A 25,851-nucleotide genomic window follows, 5' to 3' on the forward strand; every position below is an offset into this window, starting at 1 on the left:
CCCAGTCCCGCCTCCCACTGGATCACTCCCATCAACCTGCAAACATGCTGTTATTTTTCACATCTTAAAAGACAGTAAATAATCCTCTGCTTCCACCTCTGGCTACTGCCTTTCTTCCTTCCTCCCTCTGCAGAGAAACTTCTTGGAAATCCTACCTACACTTGCTGCCTCCGGTTCTTCATCTCCTATTCTCTCTTAATCAAGATTTTACTCTCATCATTCTACCAGAACAAATCTTGTCTCCGGGACTCAGACCATGAACCTTTTCTCTTTTTAATTGACACTCATCATGAACTTCTTTTGTCTCTTTAGAGGCCATCTGTATACAGTATCTACATCCCTAACTTCTCCCCTCTGATCTCAAGACTCGTGTATTTAAATGCCAATCTAATATCTCCCTTCAGATGTCAAATAGGTACCTCATGCTTAGCAAGTTCAAAGCTGAGCTTCTGAGTTCCATCCCCCACCAAGTAGCTCCTCCCCCAGTCCTCCCCCTCCCCCAGTAAATGATAAGTCAGGTCCCCCAGTGCTCCGAGGACATGAGAATCCTTTTTCCTCACACGACACATCCCATACATTGTATACTATATATCTGTAGATACCCGGAATGTGACATCTGGTAATCACCTCCAGCTGGCCCACAGGCTGCAATTATTTCATACCTGGACCTTCTGGAACAACCTCCTAACTGGGATAACCAGCTCCTCCCAGTTTGCCTTGTGCTTTCGCAGTTTTCAGTTTTCACACTGAAAGTCCCGTCTCAGAACCCCCAGCTCTGAGGGAAACCAGGGTAGTTTTTCACTCTGCTTCTAACTGGGCTGTTTCTTCTGTGACCTTCCTACGGTCTATTCTCAATGGAGCTAGGGTGATTCTTTGGAAAGGCAAAAGAAGATTTTTTTATTGAGGTATAGTCAGTTTACAATGTTGTGTCAGTTTCTGGTGTACAGCACAATGCTTCAGTCACACATGAATATACATATTTTGTTAGTAAAACAAGAGCAGATGGTTATCGAAAAATTGCAAAAAAGAGTTCTAGGAAATTATAAACATCAGTTAAATTGAAAAAAAATCAATAGTAGGACTGAGAGATAAAATTGCAGAATCTCTTTCTGGGAATACTAATGATAATCAATAAACAGGCAAAATACATAAAATTTACTTAAATGTTATTTAAAATACAAAATATATAAACATATATTTGCAACATGATGTCCTAAAGTCCCCAAATCTCCATTGTGTATCTTCCCAAACCAAGGCCACCCTTCTACATAACCTGCATACAACCCTCCAAATCAGAGAATCAGAAATCAGCACTGGTATAACACTGACATTATTCAGATTTCACCAATTATCTCCACAATGTCCCTTTCCCGTTTGGTCCAGGATCACACTTTGCACTTAATCATCACATCTCTTTTGTCTCCTTCAGTCAGGAACAGATTCCTAGTCTCTCCCCATCTTCACAACCTCCATAGTTTTAAGGAGTACAGGTCTTTGGTTCTGTGGGCTAGAGCTCAGCCTGGTTCCATTGATGCTTCCTCAGGGCAGGACTCAGACATGCGTCCTTGGGAGGAATACACAGAAGCGGTGCTACACTCTCCTCGCTGCATCGCGTCAGGAGGCTCATGATGTCGACCTGTTCTACTGCTGGTAAGGTTCATCTCCATCACTCGGTCTGGCGTCTGCTAGCTTTCTCCACAGTTAAGTCCTTATTGTCCTGTTTGTAATTGGTAAGTATTTTGTGTGAAATGTACTCTCAAACTATGCCAATATCCTGTGTTTCATTAAACCTCCATTCATTTGATTTAATAGCCATTGATGATTCTTGCCTGAATTAACCACCTTTAACGGTGGTTACCAAATGGCCATTTTCTGTTACCACCACTCCTGCTACACTAATTAGTTGGCATTCTGCTGCTGAACTAAACTTGGCTCCGTTTGCCCACATGCAGTAAAGCCAACCTACTGACCCGGGGTTGTGGTGAAGGAAAGTGCAGCATTAACTGCAGGAGCCAAGTGAGGAGTCCAGGGCAGCTAGTGCTCCAAAGACCTGAACTCCCCAAAGGCTTTCAGGGAAAGGTTTTTAAAGACAGGCGGAGGGAGGAGAGTTGTGGCGTGTGTGATCAGCTCAGCGACGTTCTTCTGATTGGTTGGTGGTGAGATAATTGGGAGTCAACGTAAAAGCTTTTGGTTCTAACTGGTCTGGGGTCTCCATGCTTGTGGTCAGCATACAGTTAACTTCTTTCACCTGGTGGAGTTTTCAGTATCTGTAAAAGAGCTCAAGGATATGGCTCAGAATATTGTCTATAGCCCTTGATGGGGAACTAAAGGTCTTTGACTTTGTTTAATGGCTAAACTAGTATTATTTTTTTGTCTTGCCTGACTGTTTTCCTTTCTTTCTACATGTTCTCACTTCTTGGATTAAATGCACTTTTTTGGAACTTGGGGAAGTCTAAGAGACTAAAGTGTTTCTACAGGCAAGAGGCAGGTGGAGGGCATGGAGGGGGCAGGTCTGTCCCAGAATAAAGTCCTGCTTGATTACAATTCTACTATAAAGAAGAGATGTCCCTTTTCCTTCATTTACTTATATCAGTTTAGGCTCATGGATTCCTATTTTATTCAATAGATTTAATCCATTATTATCATTATATCAAATCATTTCAGATTTGGCTAGCAGGAGAACCTCATCAAAATTGGCTCCTGTGACTTGTAGCTATGTCCCCATAGTTTTTGAAATGATTCTTTACTTTCTGGCATAAGAAAATGTTCCAGGCTCATCTTGTAATTTCCCTGCCTCAGCCTTGGAATCGACTATTTCTCCAAGGAGTCCTGGAGTGGAGAACGATATTTGGAAACTAAAGTTTGGATATTCAGTTGCTTGTTGATTCTGTGGTGTCATCGATTGTAGGCCTTCTCTGTATGCAGACTTAGGACATGTATGCATGTACACATATGTGTGTGTTGTGTGTGTGTACTCTACATACAACTATTTCTGTATCTATCTCGATAGATTTTAAAGGCCCATGCATTTGCCCTGGTACCTCCAGTTCCATTGACGGTTATTTTTATCCTTTCCCCTTTCCATATATGTAAATCCCTCTCTGACAACAGGAAGAGCTTTCATTATCTTCTGTATGGTTATTTATGTACTCAGTCTCACTGTTGGTAAGTAATGTCTACCATGCTGGTCACCTCCTTGGCTCCCAAGCCCTCTGCTGCTACCTTTGTGGCTGCAACCACCCCTAAAAGAAGCAGAGGGAAGAGACAGGGAGGAGAGGAGAGGAGAGGGGAAGGGAAAGGAAGAGAAAACTAACTTATTCTGAAGGAGGGAAGGAAGGAATATGCATTTTAAGTTCCTTTTTAAACATTATTTGGGGGGGAGAAAAACCCTTCTGGAAGTTTTTCTTTACGGTATGAGGCAGAATCTCCCTCAATCTTCTCCCAAGCATGGGAGTCAATTACATTTGTTGAAGAATCTGTCCTTTCCTCTACTAAAGTCACAGTTCCTTTGGCTGTGGTTTGTGTAAGGATACAACTCAAGAATGCAAGGATAGAGATGAGGCCAAGATGGTGGAGTAGTAGGACGCTCGTAGCTCACCCTCTCCCACAGATACACCAAGACTCACATCCATGGACCCACTCAGCCAACCAGAGCACCTGTGGAACTCTGACAGAACATTGTCCTCTTCAAAAGACAAAGACACCAAAAATCTGTTTTATTCCTACATAGGCATTGGATAGATAAATAAATAAACTCCTTTAAGGACCACAATAGATAACTGATACTCCATAAGCTACAGTGCCAGAGAGATATGAGCAAGATGAAGAAGCAGAGAAACCATTCCCAATTAAAAGAACAAGAGAAATACCCTGAAAGAATGACCAATGGAATAGACATCAATAGCCTACTAGATCAAGATTTCAAAAAAGAAGTGATCAAAGTATTGAAGGAACTAAAAGAGATAGTGTTTAGAGATATAAAATATGTCAAAAATGAAATCAAAGCTATAAAGAAGAGCCAAGTAGAATTGGTAAACTCATTGGCTGAGATGAGAATGAAGCTAAAGGCTGTGCAAAGCAGACCAGATAATGCAGAGGAACGAATTAGTGACCTTGAAGACAGGACAACAGAAAGCACCGAATCAAAACAACTGCAAGACAAACAAATAAAAACAAATGAAAGCAACATAAGGGACCTATGGGATAATATAAAGTGTGTCAATCTTCGCCTAATAGAGGTCCCAGAAGGGGAAGAAAGATCAAAGGGGATTGAAAAGGTTTTTGAAGAAATCATGACTGAAAACTTCCCAGACTTAAAGAAGGAATCAGATATCCAAATACAGGAAGTTCAAAGGGTCCCAAACAGGGAGAACCCAAACAGACCCACAGCAAGACATATCATCATCAAGATGGCCAGAGTCAAGGATAAAGAAATGATCCTAAAGGCAGCAAGAGAAAAGCAAAGAGTTAGTTACAAGGGAACCCCCATAAGGCTCTCAGCTGATTTCTCTACACAAACACTACAGGCCAGAAGGGAGTGGCAAGATATATCCAAAGTCCTGAATGAAAAAAAGATGCAGCCTAGGATACTTTATCCAGCAAGGTTATCCTTTAGGATAGAAGGAGAGAGAAAGAATTTCACAGACAATCAAAAACAAAATGAGTTTAGCAACACTAAACCCATGCTAAAAGAAATATTGAAAGGTCTACTCTAAATAGAAAAGAAGCAGGATGCTACAGAAATGAGAAACTCACAACTGGAAAGGTGATAACTCATGAATTACAAATAAAATAAACACAAAATTGTAAAAGAAGACATCGAAATCATTAAGAGTGGGAGAGGGAAGCAAGAAAATATATAGAGTATTTTTTTCTTTCTTTTTTAAATTGTTTTCGGTAGGATGGGTTCGAGATATAGCAATGGGCTAACAGACTTACAAAAAAGGGTAACCACAAGCCAGAAACTTACAAGGGAGTCACAAAAACTAAATAAAATCCACGATAAGAGAAAGGAAAATTACCAAACCACAAAAGAAAGAAGAAAGGAGCAAAGAGGAAATACCAATTCGACTGCAAAGAAAAGTTGAAAATGGCAATAAACACACATCTATCATTAATTACTGTAAACGTTAATGGACTAAATGCTCCAGTCAAAAGACATAGAGTGGCAGAGTGGATAATAAAGCAGGAACCTTCAATATGCTCCATACAAGAGACCCACTTTAGGGAGGACACATATAGATTGAAAGTGAAAGGATGGAAAAGGATATTCCAAATGGAAAAGCCAAAAGAGCAGGTGTTGTAGTACTGATTTCAGACAAAATAGACTTTAAAACAAAGGTCATAAAGAAAGATAAAGAAGGACATTTTATAATGATTAAAGGAGTGATACAAGATGAGGATATTACACTCATTAATATATATGCACCCAATATAGGAGCACCTAAGTACATAAAACAATTACTAACAGAGATAAAGGGGGATATTGATGGGAATACAATCATAGTTGGAGATTTTAACACCACATTAACATCACTAGACAGATCTTCCAGACAGAAAATAAATAAGGCAATAGAGAAATTAAATAATACAATAGAAAAATTAGATTTGGTGGATATTTTCAGAGCATTACACCCCCCAAAAATAGGTTATACATTCTTTTCAAGTGCACATGGAACATTTTCTAGGATTGATCATGTACTTGGGCACAAAAGAAACCTCAACAATTTTAAGAAGATAGAAATTATCTCAAGCATCTTTACTGACCACAGTGCCATGAAACTAGAAATCAACAACAGAGAAACGAAGGAGAAAAAAAGGAAACCATGGAGATTAAACAATATGCTATTAAAAAAACCAATGGGTCAATGAGGAAATTAAAGCTGAAATTAAAAAACACCTTGAGACAAATGAAAATGAAAGCACAACCACACAAAAGGACACAGAAAAGGCAGTGCTAAGAGGGAAGTTTATAGTGATACAGGCCTTCCTCAAAAAAGAAGAACAATCTCAAATAAACAGTTTAACCCACCAGCTGAAAGAACTAGAAAAAGAAGAACAAAAAACCCCAAAAGGCAGCAGAAGGAAGGAAATTATAAAGATTAGGGAGGAAATAAATAAAATAGAGATTAAAAAAACCATAGAAAAAAATCAATCAAACGAAAAAGCTGGTTTTTTGAAAAGTAAATAAAATCAACAAACCTCTGGCCAAACTCACAATGAAGAAAAAAGAGAGAACACAAATTAGCAAAATAAGAAAGGAAAATGGAGAAATTACAACAAATAAAATAGAAATACAGAATATCATATGAGAATACTATGAAAAACTATATGGAACCAAACTGGATAACCTAGAGGAGATGGACAAGTTTCTGGAAACATACTGTCCACCAAGACTGAACCAAGAAGAAACTGACCACTTGAAGAAACCGATCACTAGAAATGAAATTGAAATAGCAATAAAAAGCCTCCCTACAAATAAAAGTCCAGGACCGGATGGCTTCACCGGGGAATCCTACCAAACATACAAAGAAGAACTCATACTAGTCCTTCTCAAACTCTTCCAGAAGATTGAAAAGGAGGGATACTCCCAAACTCATTCTATGAATTCACCATCACCCTGATACCAAAATCAGGCAAAGACACTACAAAAAAAGAGAATTATGGGCCAATATCACTGATGAACATAGATGCCAAAATTGTCGCCAAAATATGAGCAAATAGAATCCAACAAAACATAAGAAAGATTATACATCATGACCAAGTGGGGTTCACCCCAGGGACACAAGGGTGGTTAAACATACACAAATCAATCAATGTAATACATCACATCAGCAAGAGAAAGGACAAAAACCACATGATCATCTCAATAGATGCAGAAAAAGCATTTGATAAAATTCAGCACCCATTTATGATAAAAACTCTCACCAAAGTGGGTATAGAGGGAACATAACTCAACATAATAAAAGCTATATATGACAAACCTACAGCCAGCATAGTACTCAATGGTGAAAAACTCAAAAGCTTCCCACTAAAATCTGGGACAAGACAAGGATGCCCACTATCACCACTCCTATTCAACATAGTGTTGGAAGTCCTAGCCACAGCAATCAGGCAAGAGAAAGAAATAAAAGGTATCCAAATTGGAAAAGAAGAGGTAAAAGTGTCACTATATACTGACGACATGTTACTATATATAGAAGGCCCTAAAAGGTCCACACAAAAGCTACTAGAGCTGATTGAAGAATTCAGCAAGGTAGCAGGTTACAAGATTAACGTTCAAAAATCAGCTGCATTTCTTTACACTAACGATAAATCAACAGAAAAAGAAAGTAAAGAAACAATCCCCTTTAAAATAGCACCCAAAGTAACAAAATATCTGGGAATAAATCTAACCAAGGAGGTGAAAGAATTATACACAAAAAACTATAAACCATTGATGAAGGAAATTAAAGAAGACTTAAAAAATGGAAACATATCCCATGCTCTTGGATTAGAAGAATCAATATTGTTAAAATGGTCACACTGCCCAAGGCAATCTACAGATTTAATGCAATCCCTATCCAATTACCCAGGACATATTTCACAGAACTAGAACAAATCATAATAAAATTTATATGGAACCATCAAAGACCTAGAATTGCCAAAGCATTACTGAAGAGAAAGAAAGAGGCTGGAGGAATAACTCTCCCAGACCTCAGACAATACTATAGAGCTACAGTCATCAAGACAGCATGGTATTGGTACCAAAACAGACATATAGACCAATGGAACAGAATAGAGAGCCCAGAAATGAACCCACAAACTTTTGGTCAACTCATCTTCGACAAAGGAGGCAAGAATATACAATGGAATAAAGACAGTCTCTTCAGCAAATGGTGTTGGGAAAACTGGACAGCAGCACATAAAACAATGAAGCTAGAACACTCCCTTACACCATGTACAAAAATCAACTCAAAATGGATCAAAGACTTAAACATAAGACAAGATACAATAAACCTCCTAGAGGAAAACATAGGCAAAACATTATCTGACATACATTTCAAAAATTTTCTCCTAGAAGAAATAAAAGCAACAATAAACAAATGGGACCTAATGAAACTTACAAGCTTCTGCACAGCAAAGGAAACCAGAAGTAAAACAAGAAGACAACCTACGGAATGGGAGAAAATTTTTGCAAGTGAAACCGACAAAGGCTTGATCTCCAGAATATATAAGCAGCTCATACGACTCAATAAGAAAAAAAATAAACAACCCAATCCAAAAATGGGCAGAAGACCTAAACAAGCAATTCTCCAAGGAAGACATACAAATGATCAAAAGGCACATGAAAAAATGCTCAATATCGCTAATTATCAGAGAAATGCAAATCAAAACTACAATGAGGTATCACCTCACACCAGTCAGAATGGCCGTCATTCAAAAATCCACAAATGACAAATGCTGGAGAGGCTGTGGAGAAAGGGGAACCCTCCTACACTGCTGGTGGGAATGCAGTTTGGTGCAGCCACTATGGAAAACAGTGTGGAGATTCCTCAAAAGACTAGGAATAGACTTACCATATGACCCAGGAATCCCACTCCTGGGCTTGTATCCAGAAGGAACCCTACTTCAGGATGACACCAGCACCCCAATGTTCATAGCAGCACTATTTACAATAGCCAAAACATGGAAACAGCCTAAATGTCCATCAACAGGTGACTGGATAAAGAAGAGGTGGTATATTTATACAATGGAATACTACTCAGCCATAAAACCCGACAACATAATGCCATTTGCAGCAACACGGATGCTCCTGGAGAATGTCATTCTAAGTGAAGTAAGCCAGAAAGAGAAAGAAAAATACCATATGAGATCGCTCATATGTGGAATCTAAAACAAACAAACAAACAAACAAAGCATAAACACAAAACAGGAACAGACTCATAGACATAGAATACAAACTTGTAGTTGCCAAGGGGGCAGAGAGTGGGAAGGGATAGACTGGGATTTCAAAATTGTAGAATAGATAAACAAGATTATACTGTATAGCACAAGGAAATATACACAAAATGTTATGGTAACTCACAGAGAAAAAATGTGACAATGAATATATATATATGTTCATGTATAACTGAAAAATTGTGCTGAACACTGGAATTTGACACAACATTGTAAAATGATTATAAATTAAAAAAAAAAAGAATGCAAGGATAGTTCATGCCTCATGTTGGCGCCAGAACAGGGAAGTAAAACATGAGAGCACTCTGCATCTCTCAAGAGCCAAGCTGTTTCTCATTTCTCATGAGCCACAGGACTTACTCATCGCTGCTTCTCTCTGCTTCCTCCTGTTCCTTTTCAGTAGCTTGCTCTGCTTGCGTGTGGGCCCAGCGGCCCCTAGGCTCAGTTTGTCTAGCTCGTCCACTGGACTGCACACCGTTCTTGGCTGCAGAATCTCTACAATGCCCAAGCTTTGAGAGGACTAATCTGCTTGTCTCAATCTAGATTGGTTTACCTTGGGTCTGAGGTCTGGGCCAATCGCCTTCGGTCAGAGTGGGGAGCAGAATTACAGCAGTTCCCGGGGAGGGCCCTGCAGGCTGGAGATAAGATGAAGCAGTTTCTCTAAGAAGATTGGGTCATATGGAGGGACCCGGAACACATCTGCTCCATTCTGTAGTCACATATTAAACTCTCATAGGGCAGTTTTTTGTTTTTTTTACTGGCTTATAGATTTTAAGAAATGAGGACATTTGGAAAGGGTTTTGTGGATCTGAACGTTAAGGATCTGTTTGGGTTTGTGGGCATTGTACAGAAACACTGATCTAAGTCCAGCACTTTGATTTCTCAGATGAGTAAACTGAGGCCCAGAGAGGACAAGGGATTTGTCTCTGTCCACATAGTTTGTCAGTGGCAGACCTGGGATTAGAACCATAGCTGGCACTAGGGAAAGGTGCACAAGGGCCCTACGGTGCACAATTTTAGGAGGCCCTTAGTCTCAGAGTTGTACAAGTGCCCTAAGTACCTCCCTGGTCTTACGTTAGGTCCAGCCCAGGTGAAAACTCCAGGGTGCTGCTTCCCAAGAGGGAGAGGTCATGTCTGGCTTGGAGGGTTTGGGTGAGGGGGACTTTTGGGGAGGTTTCCTGTGTTGCTGCTTTCAGGGAGAAGTAAGCTCCTGGGGAAGGCTGGTTAAGCGAACTTCCCCAAGATGAACTTGGTGGCATCTTGGGATGGTCAATCACTGGAGAAGCCTGAATGAGCTTGTGTACCCAGAGCACTGAGGGCCCCCCAAGTCTTGGCACAGAGTTCCTGGCCTGGGTTATCTTTAGCTGGTTGCTGAGGGTTGCAGCATTTCTGAGACCTGCTGATGAATACTTCTCTTTTCTCTTCTAATAAAAATAGACCTTCAGTCCAGTCAGTCTTGTATAGTCTGTTCTTGCAGAAGTGGGACACGTAGGATTTGGGTCTCTCTAGTCTCCTGTCTGGTATCTGCTTCCTTCATGCAGATTTTTTTTTTCAAACACAAGAGGATTTTAAGAAAGTTGGTACTGCCTTTGCTGTTGGTTGAGACAAAAAAAAAAAAATCACCAAGATGGTCAGTAGGACAAAAAAGAGGTAAAGGAGAGAAGAACAAAAGAGAAACACCCTGAGCTGCTTTGTGACCTTTCTTCTGCTACCACCTGGTCCAAGGCACAGCCCTTTCTCACCTGGACTCTTAACTCCACTCTTGACCCTGATTTGGTGTATTCTCGACAAGGCAGCCAGAGGCACTTGTTAAAAGATAAATCAGGCAAGAAAGTGAAATAAAAGGCATTAAGATTGGAAAGGAAGAAATAAAACTGTCCCTATTTGTGGATGTCATGATCTTGTCTTTCCATTTTTCAGTTTTATTAGGTAGAATTGTTACAATCTGAATGCACATATACAGTATATTGTATGTAAATACATAGACACAATATACTGCACATGTTTTTAAAATTTACATATATGCACTGTTCATTGTTTCTAAGAATGTGTGGAGCTTTAGCTTTTTAAACTTACATAGTTATCAAAGAAATAAAATCAACCACAAAATAAGAATTAATTAAAAAAGATACATACACCCTGCTAGTGGATGTCATGATCTTATATATAGAAAATCCTAAGAAATTCTGAAAAAAAACTATTAGAACTAATTAATGAGTTCAGCAAGGTTGCAGGATATGAGATCAATATATAAAAATCAATTGTATTTCTATACACTTGCAATTAATAATCCAAAAATGAAATTAAACAGTTTTATTCATGATAGATTCAAGACAAGTAAATGCTTAGTGAATAGATTTAACAAAGGAAATCTAAAACATATTCTGAAAACTACAAAACATTGTTGAAAGAAATTAAAGAAGACCCCCAAAAATGGGAAAGGATCCCATGTTCATAGGTCAGAAGACAGAATATTGTTAAGATAGCAGTACTCCCCAAATTGATCTATAGATTTAATACAGTCCCTATCAGAATCCCAGCTGGCTTCTTTGTAGAAATTGACAAGCCGATCCTAAAATTCATATGGAAGCTCAAGAAACCTTAAATAGCCAAAACAATCTTGAAAAAGAAGAAAAAGTTGGAAGACTCACACTTTCCAATTCCAAAAACTTACTGCACAAGGCAAGACAATGTGGTACTGGCATAAGGACAGACATAGAGATCAATGGGATAGAATTGTGAGTTCATAAGTAAACCCATGTTTCTCTAGTTACTTGAATTTTGACAAGGGTCCCAAGACCATTCAATGGGGATGGAATAGTCTTTTCAACAAATGATGTTGAGACAACCAGATAGCCACAAGTAAAAGGATGAAGCTGGGTCTCCTATCTCACATCATGTATGAAAATTAAGTCAAAATGGATCAAAGACCTAAATATAAAAGCCACGATTATAAACTCTTAAAAGAAAACCTACGTGTACATCTTCATGACCTTGGATGTGGCAATGGATTCTTTGCTATGACACCAAAAGCATAAGCAACAAAGGAAAAAGGTTGATCACTTGGACTTAATCGAAAGAAAAAAACTTTTGTGCTTCAAAAGACACTATCAGGAAAGCAAAAAGAACCCACAGAATGGGGGAAAATATTTGCAAATCTGGGATGTATAAAGAATGCTTGGGGGTGGAGGTATAACTCAGTTGTAGAGTGCATGCTTAGCATACACAAGATCCTGGGTTCAATGCCCAGTACCTCCATAAAAAAGAGAAAAACAAATAGCAAGAATGCTTACAACTCAATAATAAAAAGACAAATAACCTAATTAAAAAATAGACAAGGGATCTAAGTAGACATTTCTCCAGAGGAGACATGCAAATGGCTACTAAGCACATGAAAAGATAATCAACATCATTAGTCATCAGGGAAATGCTAATCGAAACCACAGCATGATAACACTTCACACCCATCTGTTCTGTGATGAACAGAATAAAAACAACATAATATGTGTTAGCGAGAATGAGGAGAAAGAACCCTCAAACGTTGCTGGTAGGTGTGTAAAACAGTGCAGCCACTTTTGGAAAACAGTCTGGCAGTTGCATTAAAAAATTAGACATAAAGTTACCGTCTGACCCAGCAATTGCATCCCTAGGCATATACAGAAGAGAAATGAAAATACATGTTCAAATAAAAAGTTGTGTATGAATGTTCATAGCAGCATTATTCATGATAGTCAAAAGTGGAAACAACCCAAAAGCCCATTCACTGATGAACAGATAAAATGTAGTATATCCATACAGTGGAAAATTATTTGGCCCTAAGAAGGAATGAAGCACTGATGCTGTGTGCTACAACGTGGGTAAACCTTGAAAACATGGCTGCGTGAAAGAAGCCAGTTGCAAAAGAACACCGATTATATGACCCCATTTATATGAAATCTCCAGAACAGCCAAATATACAGAGACAGAAAGTGGGTTAGTGGTCACTTAGGCCTGGCATGGAGGTTGGTGAGAAGATTGGGAAGTGCTATCAAAAGGGGAAGGAGTTTCTTTCTGAGGTGATGAAGAGGTTCTAAAATTGACTCTGGCGATGTTGGCACAACTCTGAATATACTCTACAGCGATGAGGTATACACTTTAAATGAGTGAGCTGTGTGGTATATAAATTCCATCGTACTGAAGTTATCCATATCTATATCCATATCCATATCTATATCATCATGTCCTGGCTTTGCTGAGCACCCTCCGAGGACTCCTACTGCATTCAGAAGAGTAAATTTCCAAGTCCTTTCAATGACCTACAAGTCCAGTGGGACCTGGAACCCCATCACCTCTGTGATCTCATCTCCTACTCCACCCCTCTTGGCTCTTCCTCTGATTTCCCTCCCATATAACTGCATGGCTCTTTCCCTTCCTTCTTTCAGGTCTCTACTTAAATGCCACATTCTCAACACAACTCACTCTGACCATCCTATTAAAAAATTGCGGCACTTACCCCATTGTCTTGCTCCATTTTTCTTTTTCATAGCACTTAGCATCTTCTTAGCAGGAGTGATAGCCAAAACATTGAACAACCCATATCATAAGTATAGGGAGTGGAATTGCTCATAGATCCTAGAGACACCTCCTGGGCAGGGCATTAACCCTGTGGTCACTGGATCATAGGAAGATGGTGCAGGAGATGGTGTTCCTGGGAAGGGCCAGGGAAGCTAGGGGGCATATTTCAACTGCTCTGACTTGCTAGCACATGCCTGATGAAGATCAGCTCTGCTTGTAATATAGTAAATCAATTGCTGATTATATTATTATTAGAGTATAAGTTGTATGAATGCAAGGAGTTTTGCTTGCTTTTTTTCAGTGATGTATCCTCAGCACCTAGAGGAGTATGTGGCACATAGTAGGTTTTTAAAAAATATTTGCTGAATAAATGAATAACCTATTTAAGAAATAACAGCATGCAGATTTTGGAAATGGGTGCTGAATCTGTATAACCTGGACCTCTGATATTATGAATTTTTCCAGCTGCAACATGTGTTGTGCTGATGGCCCAGGGCAAACAGCCTGGTTCTATCAGTCATTGAAAATGCCTAGACAAATTTTTAGAGCGAGAGGCAGGGAGAGAGATAATTAGTTAGAACCCTTGGTTGCAAGGGATAGAAACTAAATTCAAACTGTAGGGATGGGAAAGAATTAATTGCTCACATAACTGAAAAGTCCAGGCTTTAGCCTGGCTTCAGATGCAGCTGGATCCAGGGATTCCAACACTCCATCAGGAATTTGTCTCTCCATTCCTTGGCCTTGCTTTCTTCTAAATCGCCTTCATTCCCAAGCCACCTCTTCCTAAATTGTGGCACATATGGCCACAGGCCTCTCTAGGTGTAGTGCTGTCAGCTGAGTAAACTCCTGTGGGAAGACAGGACCCTTTTCTGAATCATTGGCCCAGGTTGGATCATATGCATTTCCTGCACCAGCTCTGAAGTCCGAAGAACAGAGATGGAGAAGGTAGGAGGATGCAGATCTTGATGCAGGTACACCAAAGCCTCCGAGGACCTTGGGGCAGGAAGCAAGTCACAGACTGGGGCTGGGATTCAGGCAGACCCCTGCCTATAAGAGGCAGCCCAGTTACCCACAGGGAGGAGGGAGACCCACTGAGTTCACACCAAATCCTTTGTGGCTCTCAGCCGCTGTGGCTAAGGGTCAGGATACAGTGTTGGATTCTTGGCATAGTTTGATGGTACAATGAGAAAGATTTACTGATGGATTAAATGGGAGGAGTGACAGGAAGAGACAAGTCTAGGATGCTCCAAGCTTGGGGGTGGGGCGACTAGAAGGCTCAAGATGCTTTAAGCCAAGATGGGGAATATTGAGAAGGAGCTGGTTTTGAGTGCAAGTCAGGAGGTCAGTTTTATTCACCATATTTTGAGATATTTATTAATGTACCAACAGAGGGGGATATTAGGGGAACAATTGGACATACAAACCTGCAGTTTGGGAGAAACATCCAGGCTGAGACCATAAATATCAGAGTCATCAGCAGATGGATAATATTTACATCCATGAGGCTGGATGAGCATCTAAGGAGTGAATAGAGATAGACTATGGAAAGATTGAGGACAGAGCCCTGGAATGCTAAAACATTAGGAGATTGTGGTGACAAAGAGCCAGAAATGGAAATGGAGAAAGAGCATCCAGTGATAGAAGAGAAAAACCAAAAGAATGAGGAGTTCTGGAAGCAAGGCAGAAGAGTGTGTCCAGGAGCAAAGAGCTCAGTTGTGCCAAATGCTGTTTGTAGGTGAAGGTAAGACTGAGCCTTGACCATGGAGATTAGCAATGTTGTAAATGACCTTGGCCAGGGCTATTTTGGTGAAACCATGGGGGCAAAAATTTGATTGGAGTTCATTTAAAAAAAAATGGAGAGCGAGGAATTGAAGTCAGTAAGCAGAGAAGAAAACTTTTTTTTTTTTAAGAGTTTTTCTGTGAAGGAGAACAGGGAAATGGGGTTGTGGTACAGAAGGGGGAAGTGGTATCAAGAGACATTTTTAAAAACTAATGTTTCACAATTTTTTTTCCTGTCAGTTTCCTTTTTTAGTATTTTTAATTGAAGTTTTTATTTGGAGGTAAGAGTTGATTCACAGGCAGTTATAAAAAATGATGCAGAGAGATCATTACCCTTTACCGGATTTCCCCAAACGGCAACAGCCCAGGAGACAGGATACAAAGTATTTTCATCATTGCAAGGATCCCTGATGTTGCCTTTTACGAGCCACACCTCTTCCTTAACCCCAGAAACCACTTATCTGTTACCCGTTACTATAATTTTGTCATTTCCAGAATGTTGGTATATGGTGGAATCATAGAGTATGTGACCTTTTGGTACTGAATTTTTTTTTCACTCAGTGTAGTTCTCTGGGAATTCATCCAGGTTTTTGCATGTATCAGTAGTTCATTTATTTTATTGCTGAGTAGTATTCCGTGGTATTGAGGTACCACAGTTGGTTTAACCATTCCTCTGTTGAAAGACACCTGGGTTGTTTCCAGTTTTTGGTGATCACTAATACATCTGCTGTAAATGTTTGTATACAGATATTTTGTAACATAAGTTTTCACTTCCCTGGGATAAATTCACAAGAGTACAATTACTGGGCCATATGGTAGTTGCATATTTAGTTTTTAAAGAAATTGCAAACTGTTTTTTAGAATGTACCCACCAGAAATGCACGGGTGTTCCAGTTTCTCCACATCCTTGCCACCATTTGGAGGTGTCTCTGTTTTTTATTTTAGCCATTCTGATAGATGTATAGTAGCATCTCACTGTGGCTTTTATTTGTATTTTTCCTATTGGCTAACAGTATGGAACATCTTTTCATGTGCTTATTTGTCCTCTATTTGTCTTTGGTGAAATGTCTATTCATGTGTTCTGCCCATTTTCTGATTGGATTCTTTACTTTTTTAGTGTTAAGTTTTTAGAGCTTAAAAAACATATTATTGATACTAATCCTTTGCTGGATATGCTGTTTGCAAATATTTTCTACCACTGTGTAGGCTGGTTTATCCTTGCAGTGCCTTTCACAGGGCAAAATTTAAAATTTTGATGATGTCCAATGTGTAGGATTGATTTTTCACTTCATGGGTTGTATTTTTGGTGTCAAACTTGAGAACTCTTTGCTTAGCCCTAGATCCTGAAAATATTATCCTAGGCTTTTTTCCTAAAAGCTTTATGGTTTCATGTTTTACATTTAAGTTTGTGATCTATTTTGAGTTAAGCTTTGTAGAAGGTGTGAGACTTAGGTTATATTTGAAGTGAGTTTCTTGTAGACAGCATATAATTTAGTCAAGTTTTAAAATCCTCTCTGCCAGTCTTCGTGTTTTAATTCATGTTTTTAGACCATTTTTGTTTAATATAATTATTGATAGGTCAGGACTTAGGTCTGCAATTTTATCTTGTTTTCTTTCTCCTTTGTTTCTGTTTTCTGTTTACTATCTTCCTGTGGAAATTGGTTACTTGAACACTTTATAGAAATTAATTTTGATTTATTCATAGTGCTTTGGAGGTTATCCTTTGGTAAAGCTTCTTCAGTGGCTGCTTTAGGGGTCACCTGATACATCTAATGTATCAGTCCACCAGTGTTGACATTTACCAGTTTGAAGTGTAGAAACTTTGCCTCTCTTTACATCCCTTACCCTTCCCGGTTTATAATGTAATTGTCTTAAATATTTCTTCTACAAACATTGAGAACCACATGAGGCAGTGTTGCAATTTTTGTTTCAGTTATCAAACATAATTCAGAAAACTCGAGAAGATAAGGAAAATATATTGACCCCAATTTTTGCTTAGTATATTTTTCCTTCCATCTTGATGTTCCCAAGTCTTTTCTTTCATTGCTTCTTTTCCGTTTAGAGAACCTCCTTTAGTGATTCTTTAGGGTAGGTCTGCAGGCAGCGTAGTCTCTCAGGTTATCTTCACTTGACAATGTCTTGATTTCCTCTTCGTTTCTGGAGGATATTTTCAGTGGGTGTAGGATTCTGGGTCGAGAGTCTTTCAGCACTTTCCTTCTGCTCTTTGGTTTCTGATGAGAGATCCATGGGCATTTGAATTCTTTTTCTCATCAGTAAGTTGTCAGCTCTCTTTTGCTGCTTTCAAGATTGTTCTTTGTCTTTAGTTTTGTTTGGCTATCATGTGTTTGACTATCATGTGTTGGTGTGAATTTCTTTGGTGTCTCCCATTTGGGGTTTACTCAGCTTCTTTTTTTTAACAACATTTTTTATTGATTTATAATCATTTTACAATGTTGTGTCAAATTCCAGTGTTCAGCACAATTTTTCAGTCATACATGGGCATATACACACTCATTGTCACATTATTTTCTCTGTGAGCTACATAAGATTTTGTGTATATTTCCCTGTGCTATACAGTATAATCTCGTCTATCTATTCTACAATTTTGAAATCCCAGTCTATCCCTTCCCACCCTCCACCCCCCTGGCAACCACAAGTCTGTATTCTATGTCTATGAGTCTATTTCTGTCCTGTATTTACACTTTGTTTTTTTGTTTTTGTTTTTTAGATTCCACATATGAGCGATCTCATATGGTATTTTTCTTTCTCTTTCTGGCTTACTTCACTTAGAATGACGTTCTCCAGGAGTGTCCATGTTGCTGCAAATGGCGTTATGTTGTTGGTTTTTATTATCAGCTTCTTAAATCTATAGGTTTGTATCTTGTGCCAAATTTGGAAAGCTTTCAGCCATTATTTCTTCAAGTACTTTTTCATATTTGTCCCCTTTCTTCTTTCCTTTCAGGGAAGAAGACATGAATGTTGGATCTCTTATTATAACTTGAATGTCCCTGGGACTTTTTTTTTTTCCAGTTTATTTTCTCTTTGTTGTTTAATCTTCAAGTTCACTGATTCTTTCCCTTTGTCCCTTCCATTTTTCTGTTTAGCTCACCTACTGAGTTTTTGTTTTGGTTAATGTATTTTTCAATTCAAAAATTTCCATTTAGATCTTCTTTACAACTTTTATTTATTTACTGAGACTTGATATTTGCTTGCTGAGGCTTTCTATTTTTCCTTTGGTTTCAAGTAAATTTGTAATTGCTTCTTGTAGCATTTTTGTGATGGTTGCTTTGAACCATCATCCAATAATTCTGACCTCTTTGGCATCTTGGTGTTGGCATCCATTGATACTCTTTTTATTCAGTTGAGAGTTTCTTGGTTCTTGGTGAGATGAATGGTTTTTAATTGAAACCTGGAGGGTTTGGGTACTCTGTTATAAGACTCTGGATCTTACAGAAACCTTCTATTTTAGCTGACTTCCTTTGACACCCCTCAAACAGGAGAAGGGGTGGTGTTGCCTCATTATTGCTGGTGAAGGTAGAAGCCCAGGTGCCCCTCTTGTTGGCACCTGAGGAGGGAAACTCCTTGTTCCTGATGAGTGTTGATGGGGTTTCTGCTCCCACCCAGCCTCTACTGGTACCTCTTTGTCCAGAAGGAGTAGAAGAGATGGGAGTGCCTCGTTACTGCTCCCCTGGTGACCTCCACTGACACAGCGGGGAGTGAGTGGCCTCATCACCAGGCAGCGGTCAAAGTCCTGGCTCTCGGGTTGGCCTCCATGGACACCACCCCAGTGTTGGGGAGGCAGGAGGGGGCCTCGTTACTTCCTGGTGGGAGTGGAAGTCCAGGCTCCCATTTGGTCTCCACTAACACCACGGGGTATGGGGAGGGCAGGGCTTGTGTCAGCGTTAGAAAGGTTAAAGCCTGGAGTCCCCAAAGTACCTAGATTCCCTCTTTGCCTGGGTTATGACTCTTTACCTGGAAATTGCAAGCCTTCAGACTCCTTTTCCATCTTTGGAAATTGCACAGACTTTGACTAGTCTCATCACAGCTCCTTTCTCCCCTCCCCTTCCCTAGACCATTGGGAAGTGGGGGCACGGAGAGGCTTTACACATTGAGGGACGAGGGGAGGAAGGCTTTCCTTTTCAGCATTCTACCTTTCTTCTTTAAAACTCGGACATCTCACTGCTTAGACTGATCTTCTGTCACTACTCAAAAAGATTCATACATACTCGATAATCTCCCCGGCTAGTATAATTTTTTGACTTTATGCTAAAAGAGTTTCTATCTGCTACACCCACCTTGATTTACCTTACAAATCCCCTCTGTTAATTTCCCTTGGTGTTGTCTGGCAGGAACCTCTTCCCCACTCCAGGTTCCCCGATCCCCCCCAGTTGGAGGGGCTAAGGATCATCCAGATGGAAACTCATCTTTTATGTCAGTTTCCCCCAGTAGACAGTGAATTCACTGAAGGCAGGGTCTTCAGTGTCCAGGCTACGTGGGATCCATGGGAATGATTATGTAAAACACATGCCTGTTGAAACAGGGAACTCTGGTCTAGGATTTGGTGATAGGGCCCAGCACTCTGAGAGGAGGGGGCGTCGAGGGATGAGAGGTGGACAACTGCGTCCTCAGAGTTCTCTTCTCTCTCCAGGCAGGGAGTGTGACTCCATGGCATGCAAGTAATGGGTGTGTGAAGATCACAGAACCTGTAGTGGAGAAAAATGAGCAAAACAAATGGAAAAGCTGTTGACCTTAGGACTTACTAGCCAGAAAACTCAGTGATACCACACGGCAATGTCCTCTGCCTTGAAGAATATGGGTTACATTTCTTTGAAAAGGAGCTGAGGGAGGGAGTGGTTCTGCTTCCTGCCAAGGGCCATGTATCTACTGAGACCCCAGCAGCAAGTGGGTGTCTTCAGCTGAGAAGTGAGAAGAACACACCCCTTGGCACCCCCGCCCCCCGCAGGGTTGGTGCTCGCCCCTCCCCACCTGGGTTAGTGTGGCTGCCTGGGTACAGCATCCTTGCTTCTAGATGCAAAGACTCTTGGTTGGAAGGACTTGAGCTGCACCTTCCTGGGCGAGGTTCCACCAGGTAGGAGAAAAGTGACTAATACATGAAAGCAATTTGACTTTAAAGTTGTTCAGGGGAGTAGAACACAGTTAAGCAAGCTCTGCCGTGGAGAGGCTGGTAGAAATGTTGGGAAGCCAGCTCCCCATTTTCTCTGCTTCCAGATTTCCCAGGCAAAATCCTCCTCTTGTCTTGCACTCAAGAAATAGGCAAACGTAGTCATTCTTGCCTCCCTCATTTGTGAGTGGACACATAGCATCTGTGCCAAGCTAGTCATGGGAAGGCAGGTTTTATTTTCTCTTTTAACCACTGGGCAGGATTGATTATCTGAAGATGTGTTTTATTTGGCCCTCCCAGTATTTTAAAAAAATAATTTGAATCGGCTGCCAATTCAAATCAGGATATTTCACGCTAAAAAAAAAAATTCCTGTTTCCAGATATTAAAATTTTTGGAAATGCAATCCTGAAAAAAATCGCTGGGTCCCAGAGATGAGTGGCAGCTGCTTCCTTATGATGGGGCACGCCTACTCCAGTTTACTGAAGACCCAGCCCCCTTCTCCTCCCAATTTCCTCACTCCCATAAGTCACTTACCTGGCCTTTGTTGGCATTTGGGTCTGTGACCCCTGCTTTAGTGGCTAGTATGTCAGATAAGGGACCTCCGGGCAGGAAGGAGTCTGAAATTCTGGGCTTTGGGGACCACCTGGGCCATCTCAAGGGCTCCATAGTAAAGGACAAAGGGTACTCCTTATCTGGTAGGAAAACGAAAATTAATTAAGTAATCTTTAGATTCGAGGTAATTATTAAAATAGTCCAAGAGACAGATAATAAAGGTAGTTGGATGGACATCAAACATCCAAGCTTCTTTACTGAAGCCGAAGCAAGCAAAGCAAGAACACAGGGGGTTCTGTGCAACCCTGCGTCCACCTCTGTCAGAGCACTTCCCACTGGAGACTATACTGAGTTCTTTATGGGCTTGCCTCTTGCTAGAACTCATGTTTTTCATCTATAAAATGAGGCCAGTAATCTTTCCTGCCACACCCCAGGCATCCAGTCTTCTGCAAAGGCACCCCATATAATAAAGCACTCTACCAACTGTAAAGTGCTGTGTTGTTAATTACCAAATAATGATTAAACTAAACTTCAAAGCAACCCCTGAGACTGCTGCTGAGTTTGTTGGGATAAACTGAATGCACTTAAAATCAACTAACCTATATTGAAATATATATGTTGTATTAGGTTCCATGATAGTTAATTTTATATGTCAACTTGGCCAGTATCCAGTTGTTTGGTCAAACACCTGTCTAGGTGTTGCTGTGAAGTTGTTTCATTTTTTTTTAACATTTTTTATTGATTTTAATCATTTTACAATGTTGTGTCAAATTCCAGTGTTCAGCACAATTTTTCAGTCATTCATGGACATATATACATTCATTGTCACATTGTTTTTCTCTGTGAGTTATCATAACATTTTGTGTATATTTCCCTGTGCTATACAGTGTAATCTTGTTTATCTATTCTACAATTTTGAAATCCCAGTCTATCCCTTCCCACCCTCCACCCCCCTGGTAACCACAAGTCTGTATTCTCTGTCTGTGAGTCTATTTCTGTCCTGTATTTATGCTTTGTTTTTGTTTGTTTGTTTGTTTTGTTTTTGTTTTTTAGATTCCACATATGAGCGATCTCATATGGTATTTTTCTTTCTCTTTCTGGCTTACTTCACTTAGAATGACATTCTCCAGGAGCATCCGTGTTGCTGCAAATGGCATTATGTTGTCGGGTTTTATGGCTGAGTAGTATTCCATTGTATAAATATACCACCTCTTCTTTATCCAGTCACCTGTTGATGGACATTTAGGCTGTTTCCATGTTTTGGCTATTGTAAATAGTGCTGCTATGAACATTGGGGTGCTGGTGTCATCCTGAAGTAGGGTTCCTTCTGGATACAAGCCCAGGAGTGGGATTCCTGGGTCATATGGTAAGTCTATTCCTAGTCTTTTGAGGAATCTCCACACTGTTTTCCATAGTGGCTGCACCAAACTGCATTCCCACCAGCAGTGTAGGAGGGTTCCCCTTTCTCCACAGCCTCTCCAGCATTTGTCATTTGTGGATTTTTGAATGACGGCCATTCTGACTGGTGTGAGGTGATACCTCATTGTAGTTTTGATTTGCATTTCTCTGATAATTAGCGATATTGAGCATTTTTTCATGTGCCTTTTGATCATTTGTATGTCTTCCTTGGAGAATTGCTTGTTTAGGTCTTCTGCCCATTTTTGGATTGGGTTGTTTATTTTTTTCTTATTGAGTCGTATGAGCTGCTTATATATTCTGGAGATCAAGCCTTTGTCGGTTTCACTTGCAAAAATTTTCTCCCATTCCGTAGGTTGTCTTCTTGTTTTACTTCTGGTTTCCTTTGCTGTGCAGAAGCTTGTAAGTTTCATTAGGTCCCATTTGTTTATTGTTGCTTTTATTTCTTCTAGGAGAAAATTTTTGAAATGTATGTCAGATAATGTTTTGCCTATGTTTTCCTCTAGGAGGTTTATTGTATCTTGTCTTATGTTTAAGTCTTTGATCCATTTTGAGTTGATTTTTGTACATGGTGTAAGGGAGTGTTCTAGCTTCATTGTTTTATGTGCTGCTGTCCAGTTTTCCCAACACCATTTGCTGAAGAGACTGTCTTTATTCCATTGTATATTCTTGCCTCCTTTGTCGAAGATGAGTTGACCAAAAGTTTGTGGGTTCATTTCTGGGCTCTCTATTCTGTTCCATTGGTCTATATGTCTGTTTTGGTACCAATACCATGCTGTCTTGATGACTGTAGCTCTATAGTATTGTCTGAGGTCTGGGAGAGTTATTCCTCCAGCCTCTTTCTTTCTCTTCAGTAATGCTTTGGCAATTCTAGGTCTTTGATGGTTCCATATAAATTTTATTATGATTTGTTCTAGTTCTGTGAAATATGTCCTGGGTAATTGGATAGGGATTGCATTAAATCTGTAGATTGCCTTGGGCAGTGTGACCATTTTAACAATATTGATTCTTCCAATCCAAGAGCATGGGATATGTTTCCATTTTTTAAGTCTTCTTTAATTTCCTTCATCAATGGTTTATAGTTTTTTGTGTATAATTCTTTCACCTCCTTGGTTAGATTTATTCCCAGATATTTTGTTACTTTGGGTGCTATTTTAAAGGGGATTGTTTCTTTACTTTCTTTTTCTGTTGATTTATCGTTAGTGTAAAGAAATGCAGCTGATTTTTGAACGTTAATTTTGTAACCTGCTACCTTGCTGAATTCTTCAATCAGCTCTAGTAGCTTTTGTGTGGACCTTTTAGGGCCTTCTATATATAGTAACATGTCATCAGCATATAATGACACTTTTACCTCTTCTTTTCCAGTTTGGATCCCTTTTATTTCTTTCTCTTGCCTGACTGCTGTGGCTAGGACTTCCAACACTATGTTGAATAGGAGTGGTGATAGTGGGCATCCTTGTCTTGTCCCAGATTTTAGTGGGAAGCTTTTGAGTTTTTCACCATTGAGTACTATGCTGGCTGTAGGTTTGTCATATATAGCTTTTATTATGTTGAGATATGTTCCCTCTATACCCACTTTGGCGAGAGTTTTTATCATAAATGGATGTTGAATTTTATCAAATGCTTTTTCTGCATCGAAGTTGTTTCATTTTAAGATGTTATTAACTTTCAAATCAATAGACTTTGCTTAAAGAAGATCACTCTCCATAATGTGGACGGGCCTCATCTAATCAGTTGAAGTCCTTAAGTGAGAATTCTGAGGTCCCCCAAGGAAGAAGGAATTTTGTCTCTAGACACAGCAGATTTCAGACTTGCTAGCTCCTACAATCACATGAACCATTTCCTTAAAATAAATCTCTTTCTCATATATATAAAAACTAATCTAGCTGTCGGAGCCAGCCGACAATCGATCAGGTCCAGAAACCTGTGCTACAGGACTGAGAAAAGAAAAGACGTAACAAAGAGACAACAAGACAAGAAAAGTTGGGGTTGAGAGAGTCTCACTCTAGCCCGCAAGACGCTAGGTCAAGAGTGGACGACGAGTTTATTTCTTGTAGTCAATTTATATGATTTTAACCCATTAGCTCATACATTCCTGCCTGTAGGCAAAGGTATTGTTTTAAGGCGTGTACTAAAACCATTAACTTGTATATTGTTACAGACATCATTATTGTTTACAGTTCTTGTAAAACTAAGATTAAGAGTTCCTGGAACCAAGATGATAAGCTAAGACATTGTTCCTCTAGGCTAACATCGTGACTCGTGTATATTTAGCTCAGGTGATTGTTCTCTAAAAAGATTACTGATTTGTGTGCCGATTGTATCTCTCCCTCTGAAGGTCCTTTGTGACTTAGTAGCTCAAGGATATTTCCTCAGGCATAGGCGCATCTGGTGCATTCTTTAGTAAAAGGTGTGGCGGGACAGAGATTGTTCTGACTCAATTGACCTTTGAGCCGGGCGCCCCGCACTGTGGGAGTTTAGGCCCAACCTTTGTGCTCGGCAGCCTCAATCTCAGAGCCTGGCGCCCTGCACTTTGGGGTTTTACGCCCAAGTTTTGTGCTCGGCAGCCCTCCGTCACGAGCGGCTCCCCGCATCTAGCTATATATCTGTATATCTGTATCTCCTATTTGATTCTGTTTCTCTGAGAACTCTAAGACTAAGGCTAAAGCATGCTTTCATGTAACATAATTTATCTCATTTAATGTTCACAATGTTCTCTCAGAAGTAGGTACTGTTGGCTCCGTTTACTCTTGAGAATGCAGAAACAATACAGGTTAAGAAATTTATTCAGGTTATAGAAGAAACAGCTGTTTGAAGACAGACATATTTGGATGCAGAGCCACCACACTGAGTCCCAGGTTGAGACCAGACCAAGGTGTGGGTAGGAGAAATGGGCTTCTTTACTCTTCCAATCCTTCTATCCTGTCATCCTCTGTCTTGCTGTCCTTCTTGGTCCCCCACCAAGTAGCGATCATCCAGAGACCATCCAGGAGCCACGCTGAACTGGACAATGGCAGAGTCCCTCTAGGCAGAGTGTGTGTATAGCTTGGACAGAGGTCTTTGAGGCAGAGGTGGTGGGAGAGTCCTAGTCTCTGTAAGAGCGATCTCAGGGTGAGATTACACCCCTTGATCTTTATTGCTCAATTCTTTAAGTTGCAAGTGATGAAAACCTAAATCTAATTGAAGTAAATAAAAAAGGGAATTTACTGGCTTATGTAATGAAAAGGCCAAAAGTTTGGGTGTGATGGGATCCAGATTCTAAAGCTAAGTCATCAGCAGTGTCTCTCTTTTCATCATCTTTTGGTTCTGCTTTTCTTTGTGTTGGCCTGATTGTCCAGCAGATTCTTCCCTAATGGTAGCAAGACAGTGATGAACCTGTCCAGATTGCCGTCCCACCAGCTGAGGCTCCCCAGCAGAGGAAGAGAGGGAGTACCTGCTTCCCAGCAGTTCCCACGATGTCCTGGAATTGACTCTTACTTTGCCATCT

At 40.1% G+C, this 25,851-nt stretch overlaps 1 protein-coding gene across 1 annotated transcript in view; it reads left to right on the top strand.

The window, feature by feature from the left end:
• The window catches only part of CCR8 (C-C motif chemokine receptor 8), a 127,401-nt gene that overhangs the window by 34,567 nt on the left and 66,983 nt on the right, over positions 1–25,851 (top strand). Inside the window, exon 5 of the mRNA XM_072941041.1 lies at positions 1,544–1,650. The gene's annotated coding sequence lies outside the window, so the exon portion shown is untranslated. The remainder of the gene's footprint in view (positions 1–1,543; positions 1,651–25,851) is intronic.

This window comes from Vicugna pacos, chromosome 17 (genome assembly GCF_048564905.1).
Source record: "Vicugna pacos chromosome 17, VicPac4, whole genome shotgun sequence".
Taxonomy (NCBI): Eukaryota; Metazoa; Chordata; class Mammalia; order Artiodactyla; family Camelidae; genus Vicugna; species Vicugna pacos.